This window comes from Mytilus trossulus, chromosome 5 (assembly GCF_036588685.1).
Source record: "Mytilus trossulus isolate FHL-02 chromosome 5, PNRI_Mtr1.1.1.hap1, whole genome shotgun sequence".
NCBI classification, from domain to species: Eukaryota; Metazoa; Mollusca; class Bivalvia; order Mytilida; family Mytilidae; genus Mytilus; species Mytilus trossulus.
The window spans coordinates 35693615-35702974 of record NC_086377.1 but is presented as its reverse complement, the minus strand read 5'-3'; the positions used below and the strand labels follow the sequence as shown (position 1 = coordinate 35702974).

The 9360-nt window shown below is 31.7% G+C and overlaps 1 protein-coding gene across 1 annotated transcript in view; it reads left to right on the top strand.

Moving 5' to 3' along the window:
• Positions 1-3700: 3700 nt before the first annotated feature.
• LOC134718801 (mucin-2-like) overlaps positions 3701-9360 on the top strand; it is a 30339-nt gene continuing 24679 nt past the window's right edge. Inside the window, exon 1 of the mRNA XM_063581532.1 lies at positions 3701-4083. The gene's annotated coding sequence lies outside the window, so the exon portion shown is untranslated. The remainder of the gene's footprint in view (positions 4084-9360) is intronic.

The window sequence follows — 9360 nt, the reverse complement described above, 5'->3', positions numbered from 1 at the left end:
TATCCAACTATACATAATTCTAATGATAATAAACTAGAGGTTCGAAAGAGCCTTTGTGATCACTTTGGTCTATGTGTATATTCAACATTGTAAACAAGAATAGAATGCATGACAAAATCTGTTTTGTTGACCTGGTATTGTTCAGTGATGTGCTGTTTAGTTTCCTTTTATATTTGCTCAAAACACACTAGAGAAAGTACTCATTTAAAGGCAATAAGTCTTATAAAGAGTCACAGTCTACTACTTAACTATGTAGGCAAAATTTGACATGTTAGTTGATTGCTGATCATTTTTGCGATTTAAAGTGTATCTTTATCTATTATAATTTTCTATGATAAATGACAAAACGCAAAATAGGTGGTGAAAATCGTCTTTAAAGTGGTATGGGAGAATAGATTGCAAATGATTTTGCAACAAACTTAGTAATATTGTGAAATGTTCAAAAATATAATAAGGAAGAAAAGTAAACGAACATTTTCTCAAGATACAGGTTGTGACAAAATGACACATTTTGTATGGATTATACAGGAAAAAAACAGCATTATGTGATCAGAAGCTAAATTAAATGGTAGAATGGTAAACAAATGATAGAAGATAGCTTTTAGAAAAGAAAATGCTTTAAAAATATTAATAGATAAGAAAGGGTCACCGTGCTCAAATGTAAAATAGCATAAGATCATGTAGTAGTCTGTTGTTATTTATGTTTTATTGTCATTTCATTCATTTTCTTTTGTTACATCTTCTGACATCGGACTCGGACTTATCTTGAACTGAATGTTAATGTGCGTATTTTTATGCGTTTATTTTTCTACATTGGCTAGATGTATAGTAATTAATTAACGGTACCAATTTTCTTGCACAAGATGCGCATTTCGACATTACATATCTCTTCAGTGATACTCGTGGCCAAAATATTTGAAATCCAAAGCTTATATAAAAGAGGGTTGAGATCTCATATCCATGTTCAACCCCGCAGCAATTTTGCACCTGTCTCAAGTCAGGAGCCTCTGGCCTTTTTAGTCTGTCTTGTATGATTTTTTATTTTAGTTTCTTGTGTATAATTCGGAGTTTAGTATGACGTCCATTATCACTGTACTAGTATACATATTTTTTTAAGATGCCAGCTGAATGACACCGGCCTTTACGGGTGCGGGAGTTTCTCGCTATATTGAAGACCCATTGGTGGCCTTCGGCTGTTGTCTGCTCTATGGTCCTGTTGTTGTCGCTTTGACACAGTCCTCATTTCCTTTCTCAATTTTATCTTTCAGAAAATGCGCTTTTTATAGTTATCTCCCCTAAAATTACCAATTTAAAAACATTACTAATCAAACAAACAAAATCAAATTTTACTACCTTAATTACAAATTTGTCCTTGGGTTCTCTGTTATTTACAATTAAAAAAAAGCGGAACGACACTACATTAAAGGGCAATAACCTAAATAAGAAGTCGCCTTCATATTGTCTTATTTGTAGATTTAAGATAGGAGGCAAAAAACGCAAACAAAAAAATGGTCAAAATCATCATCAAAGGACATTTACTGTAATAAGGAGTATATTAATGATTTCGACAATGTTGTCTCACTTGTATAGAACTGATCTTACTGATCATCATAAAGTTTTTCTGTCTCCATGGTCTCTATTTAAATTTTCAAAATAGAAGACAAACACGAAAAGAAATGGTAAAAACCATTTAAGGGCAATACATCCAAATAAGTCCTTTGGACAAATTATTATAAACATTTTGTATAACTAAAGTTTTATAACATTTGCTTGAGACGAACTTAAGTTAGAAAACAAAAACGATAAAGTCAGCATTTTCCCTATTTATAAAGGGGCATAACTGGAAAAGTGATGCCACCAATTTGACCTGTGGTTTGTAGTTATACACATTACACATTCCATATCTTTTTTTAAGTAAAAGAACGGAAATAAAAAATCAACAGTTTTTGCAAATGGACATAACCCTAGAACAGTAAAAGTGACGCCACCAAAATTCAAACTTGTTCTGGGTTATGTGGTTATAAGCATTGTGTTCAAGTTTAATCGCATTGGTTTGAGGAAAACTACAGTGAGAGAATGGAAACCAATTTTGGGACATCATCTGAACGTTTTGACATGTATGGACAATCGGTAGAGCTCAAGATCCTGCTGTTGTCAGATTTCTACCTTTTTAGTGGTTTTCAAAATAAAAGACAAAACTTAAATTTTACCCCATATATTCTATTTCCGGCGTGTTCTTCATCTTGGTTGGTAGGCTAGTTAATTAGACCATGGAAGTAATATTTAAATATTTAAAACTTCCATGATTAGACATATTTTTTTAATCAGATACCCTAATGGTGAGTGTTGCCATGTTTGTTTAAATTTGGCCCAGTAACTTTAGAGAATTTTTTAGTAAAAGTAAACGGTCGACGAATACGACGGACGCCGGACGCTACGTGTTAAGAAAAGCCTATTTGGTCAATAGAGCCAGATGGGCTAAAAATAAATAAGTATGTTTTTTTTATGAAAAAAATAAAAGCATTGCATGTTTTATAGCATTCGGTTATAAATAATGTTATGTGCATAATTTGAAATTTGAGCTATGTAATACTTCTTACAAACTATCAAACACAAAACGCAAAAAATCATAAATATGCACGATACCACTAAAAATGTCTGCCTCTGTTGACAATATGCGCAATCACTTATATATGTTTACTTTTATAATTATAAAAAATGGCAGGGGGTTTTATGTTCAAAATGAAACCGGCAAAAAATATACACATTTTTAAATCGGACATAAAGCAAAATGAGCGGACAAAAAGCAAAACAGACAAAAAGCAACGGACAAAAAGCAAAAGTTTCGGACAAAAAGCATAATTATCGGACAAAAAGCGAAACGGACAAAAAGCAACGGACAAAAAGCAAAAGTGTCGGACAAAAAGCAAAATTATCGGACAAAAGCGAAACGGACAAAAAGCAACGGACAAAGAGCAAAAGTGTCGAACAAAAAGCAAAATTATTGGACAAAAAGCAAAAACGGACGGGCCGAAAATTGCGGACAAAAAGCACCGTATCATCCGCACACACACGCGCACCTTTTTACAATTATATGGCCTTTCCCTTTAGATATAAAATATGTTAAATTTGTTAATAAAAAAGTATGATTTCTTAAGTGATATTTCATTCTGTTCATTATCACGGAACTGATCCGTTGCATCATGTCCGTACCATGACACAATTTTACGATCACTTTCAACTTGCTATGTTGTCAAGTCTTGATGGCAAACTGTTTCTAACATCGGGATTCATGGCCGGACGGACGGACGGGCCGCAAAACATAATGCCCCACATAATGTTATACACGAACTACACCGGCACACACATACATACCTTTTTACAGTTAGATTGCCTTTTCCTCATCAAATAAAATTGTAAAATTTGCTACAAAAAGTATGATTTCTAAAGTGATCTTTCATTCTGTTAATTATCACGGAACTGATCCGTTTCATCATGTACGTACCATGACACAATTTTACGATCACATTCAACTTGCTATGTTGTCAAGTCTGTTGATATAAAACTGTCAATTGTTTTGAAGCGTGTAAAACAATCATTGCCTGTCACAGAACGTCTCAGGTTATGTATTACCATAATAACACAATCAAAGGGTTAAGACAATATTTATGGAAATGATCATTACCATACGCGTCAATTATACACAGTACACATACATACCCATGTGATCAGTCAGTGCTTGGTGGAATAATTGAACTGGTTGACTTGAAAAATATGGAAATTTGTATAATGTGAAATATGGAAATTATTTGTACTTTTTTTATGAAATAATTAGTTAATTTTTCTTGATTTTTTGTAAGATTTTTTAATATGGCAGTTTCTTGCGAAAAGGTTTTTCATTTAATATGACAGTTCTTGTGAAAAGGAATATTTACTTAGAAAATTGCAGTAGTGATAAAGAGTTGTTGAGATTTATGTAAATGCAATTAAACAGTGACAGTTCTTGTGAAAAGGAATATTTACTTAGAAATAGTTTAGCAATTACAAAGATTTGTTGAGATTTATGTAAATCCAAAAACAAAGGTACGTAGTGTTTGCTTTAATATTATAATTATATGTATATGAATGTATTCCATGCAAATAACGTGAAATAAGTAAGCAGTAATGTTTAATATTCTCGAAGTTAACATGGTGCAATGTAGAAACAAAACTTTATGTTAGCGCCGGTCAGAAAATTCTAAATTGTACAGCAAAAAGTATTTGTAACAGTTATACAAATTTCGTCTATTTACTTTATGTGGGGTATAATACAAATAAACTGATAAATAAGAGCTGTATGTATTAAATTTACGTTTTATTCGGCTGGTAAAACGAATTAATTTTTTAGTTTACCTCTTTTTGTGTGTGATTTTGCATTTTTCTTCTTTCTTACACTATTGATATATATCTTGTTATACGTTTTATTTCAAAACTTAGTCTACCGAGTAAATACAAGAATAATAAATGTGATTGTTTAACATCCTTATTGAACGTTCAATGCCTCTCAAGTTTGCTTACTTCTTAAATTTACTGATAATGTGTTAGAAAAAATAGTTTTCATATTGTAATAAACTCATACATATGTTCAAAAAAAGTATAAACACGTATTTCAACCTTTGTTCATAAGATCTAAATACATTTAAATAATGCAGTGCTTAAAAGTTCATATGCGTGGACATTTTTTTCAACTGCAGTTGTTAGTTAGTTTTCTCTTTCGTCATTGCAATGCGTATTTTGCATTGTTTAATTCCCCGCCTGGACATTGAACTGTCAGCATAAGTATTTCAAATTTACAACTGCTACAGTAAATTTAATAAAAAAAATCATTTTTTTGTTAATTCAGTCGTTATTTCTTTTCTCATTTATCACTGCAAGTCAGCAAAGATATCCTCTAATGTAATTATTTCGAATTCAAAAAGTGCTTTATTTTGCTTAGTATAATATTAATATATATTTAAAATATTTTTTCTGGAAAACTAGTGTATCTTTGTTTTCTCTTTTGTCATTGCAGTTTGATAAGGATATTGCATATTTTGCCTTTCTGTACATTTAAATCAAACATATTTTTTTTCTTTAAACATATTTCTTTTAAGTAGATTAAAATATCTTTTTCAAACCCATGCAGATCCAGAATATTTCTTTTTTCTCTTTCGTCATTGTAATGCGACAATGCTATCACCTGCTTCGCCGTCTGTACATAAATCTGTCAGGATATCGACAACGTGTTTATCGTTTATTGTTGTTTTATTATCCCCCACTCCCTAAGCGATTGACATATAAATTACATGTATTTGTGTAGTGTATTGATACATGATTGATAGTCATTTGTGTAATTAACAAGGCAATGATTGTTATAAGTAGTATCTACCCTTGTACAACATAAGTATACAGAACTATAATCCATATACATACATATAACGTATGTTTATGTTTGTAATATGATGTTAGGATAAGAACTGACATATTTTTGGTCCCTGGGCCTGTTATTTTTTTATTCTCTTAATTGCCATTTTTCTCCTGATTTAAACACCTCGTTACTTTCTCTTCTTTTTTTATTTCTCTATACAATGTAATTTTGTTCTTCATTGTGTATAAGTATTGCCCATTATTCCCCATTCTGTAAACCCAAGTGAAACACCTTTATATCACTAAAGAAGAAATTGATATATTGGGTATTGCCAGTTCGTAAGAAAACATCTTAACGGCTTAGTTTCTTTGACTGATACATGTATGCATTTTCTATCCCCTAGACATGATTCAATGTTAATGAATTTATGTATGTCAATCTAGAAACTTTAATTCTATTTTGATTTGTTTTAGCATTCCAAGTTTGACGTGACGAAATAATATGTCAAACTGCTGCGTCTAATTATACTAAAAACAACATCTCCTATGGGGTTATTACTATAACTACATGTATAAAATTCAATGAAATGATGTAGGTATTCAGATTCTAAAAAACAGTGTGCAATTTGTGCCAGTTGAAAGTGCATCATGTTTATTAGTAATACATTCTATCCTTCTTTAAAAAAAACAATTATCAAATGTACTTTTGTAGAAATTTGTCTATTACTAACATGCAGGATTCATTTTACACTTAACTGATAGAAACAAGCTCACGGTGGTGGATCGAGTCACTGTTGTATTTGTTTAGCAAGTCGTCTTTTGTTAGTCGGGTTCTCTTTAGTGTCGTAGGGTTACTTTCTCTATTACGTATTACTTTATTTTTCTGTTATTCCAGTTATCGATCAACTTAAACAGCCTCATAATTGGCTGTATGTATGAAAATCCGGTGACAGATACGGAGGGAAAATGTTAATTTTCTCAACCTTGCATTGACCTTTCGAGAGATAAAAAAAAGTCTACGCACTAATCATGTATGAAATATTTTCTTAAACCCGTTTCAAAATCCTAGAGGAAACTATCCGTCACGATTAAATGTTTCTTTAGCTTGCCCGGACAGAAATTTTATGCTGATAACAAAATGCGTGTTGTCTCTTCAACGTTTCTAGACGCGATCGTATTGCAATCTTGCCCTAATGCACATGTTAAGGCAGTTTTACAATCAAACACATGGTTGATGACCGTCTATTGACCTCAGTGTAAGCCTTCATTAACATTACAAGACATTAAACTTCATTGTTAGTAATCAGTTCATGGTTAAGACTAGGTGATTGATCTGATTTATGTTATGGTTAGCGAGTATTAGGGCTAGCGTTGAAGATTTAAAAAAAAACAGCGGTGTGCGGGGGTCGGGACATTTTTAAATGTCAATGCTTTTAAATAGGGACATATGGCTAAAATCCTCCTTTTATCCTTGGTAGTACCTCCCTCTTTTTAAAATATATCCGCCATATTGTAGTGTAAGCGTTTGCTTATGCATGTAAAATGGGTTAAGTTAAAACGTTTCTTTAGATAAGCCTTATATGAGGTTGGTCCTTTGAAAGATTGGATGCTCATTTTTTAGTTGTTTTTTGGTTGTTGTTTTTTTCTTTCGATTTTGTGGTTCTCTCTTGTTTATTTAAATATAGTTTTAAGCATTGTTTGTGGTTTACAAATTTATATTAAAAAATAAAAGACTCATCCTACCATAATGTTAGAAAGCAAAAAAAAATTTACTCAGCTATGTCTGACTGTAAACTATATAGATAGATGAAAATTGGTAATGTGTACCAATAAAACAACTTTCCATCCAAGTAACAATTTATAAAAGTAAACCATTATAGGTCAATGTACGGCCATCACCACTTAGTCTTTGCCCACACCGAACAGCAGGCTTTAAAGAGACCAAACTTTACAAGTGTTTAACCATTCAAACGGGTAAACCAACGGTCTAATCTATATAAAAACGAGAAACGAGAAACACTTATAAACCATATAAACTGACGACAACCACTAAACATCAGATTCCTGACTTAGGACAGGTGTACACAATTGCAGCGGGAATAAACGTTTTAATGTTCCATACCTTATGTTTACTCAAATACAATAAACTGATTGACAGGAAGTCGCCGAATGTATCACTACCCCATTAAGCAGTACCTTGGTTCTGACTCGAAAATACCGACATTGACCACAGGCACTTGTTTTTGTCAATAAGGGGTTTACTATCCACACCATACGAAAAGTGATTTTTGTGTACGGGTGTGGATAATAGACCCCACATTGACAAAAACAAGTGCCTGTGACATTGATTGATTAAACTAGTTTTTTTTTTAATTTGGAAAACTTTAAGTTAACATATTTTCATCCTCGAGTTCTAATTTCTTGTCCGGATTTGACATGTACTTTCGTTTCTTTTTGGTTTTAATATTTCTATGATACAGTGTAAGTTGCTAAATGTTTTGGCCTCGGGCATCATTCAAGAGACATTAATTGTCGAAATACGCATGTGATGCAACACTATTGATTCTGTTAAGGTTGTTTGAAAAGTGCAGATCCGTATGAATTGAAGCAACCTTTGCAATAGTAACTTTTAAAAACGTATAAACGAACTCAAAGGTACATTTTTAATTCTTGCCAAACATACCTTTATTCTGTTTCCAGTTTTAGTTCAATCTCCCACCCATATAATCTTTAAGGTATAACCTATCTATTGAATGTATTGAACAACTGCATGATCATGACATATTTGTCCCTGGTCGTTTATTGAACAAACAAAGAATTGATAATTAAATTACTCAACATCTCATTCATTCAAATACACCAAAGAAGATAATAATCGACGTTTGATATGATAAAATGCTTTTATAGCAAATACAGGCTGTCGGTTATTCTCTATTAAATCTTCTTTTTTTTTAACTCGTGACATGTTATGTTAAGGCTTGCATGTACTTCAGTGCATAGTTTTGCTTAAATTCGAAATCTTAATAGTGACATATATTGTCGTCTGTTGGTCTCAAATAGATATTTATCTAATTCGGTATCATTTGTTATCTTATTTTCAATTTAAAGATAAGAAGAAAATAAATCTGTCAGCTTGCTTTGTTCTGTTACAAAAAACGGCAATGTGATTCAAAAACAACTTTGCTTACAGTTCAATCTGAAATCTGTTCTTGTTATTATTTCATCAGCCAACGGCATTCATGTCTCTGAAGTTGTGTGCCATTACGACAAAACTAGAGGATTCCGAAAGGTCTATAAAACAGAAAGTAAAACTGACCACATTTTTTACAGAGAATCGCCGAGAAAGGATTCATATTTTAATGAGATTGAAATAATGGTTGACCTGTTACTTTTAACTTAGTTTTGGTACCTAATGTATTGCTCGGCTTCTCAATGGTGTTCCACGCTGCATAAATTACAACATAGGAAATGAATCGTTGAAGACCTTTGAACTCGTTTGTCATGCTTTCGTGATTTCTTGTTTTATAAGTGATAATTGATGTAGGGTGTGTCGTTATTTATTGTAACAGAACGAGAAAAATCAGATTTTTTATTTCATAATCGTCTTTTAATGTGTAAAAACCAACAAACATTGATATATTATGATACATTATAAATAATGTTACATATTTTTATATCTATCAAACGTGTCTTGTAAATTTAAAACACTGAATCATACTGCAAGAAAATAAATCTCTAAATAGTTTGTAGTTGTCCACAGTTTTACATTTATTTAGATATAAAACATACGGATGGTTTTTTTCTGAGTATCTTTATGTGTTATTCTTCCGAACGAGTATTTTTTTATACTAGACTTATCAAAATCTTACTAGATGATTTTTTTGTTGTTGATGTATTAACCATGCTCCACAAAAAACATGTATGAAAATATCTTAATAAAATAGAGCTTTAATAACCAGTAAAGAAGAAACTTGG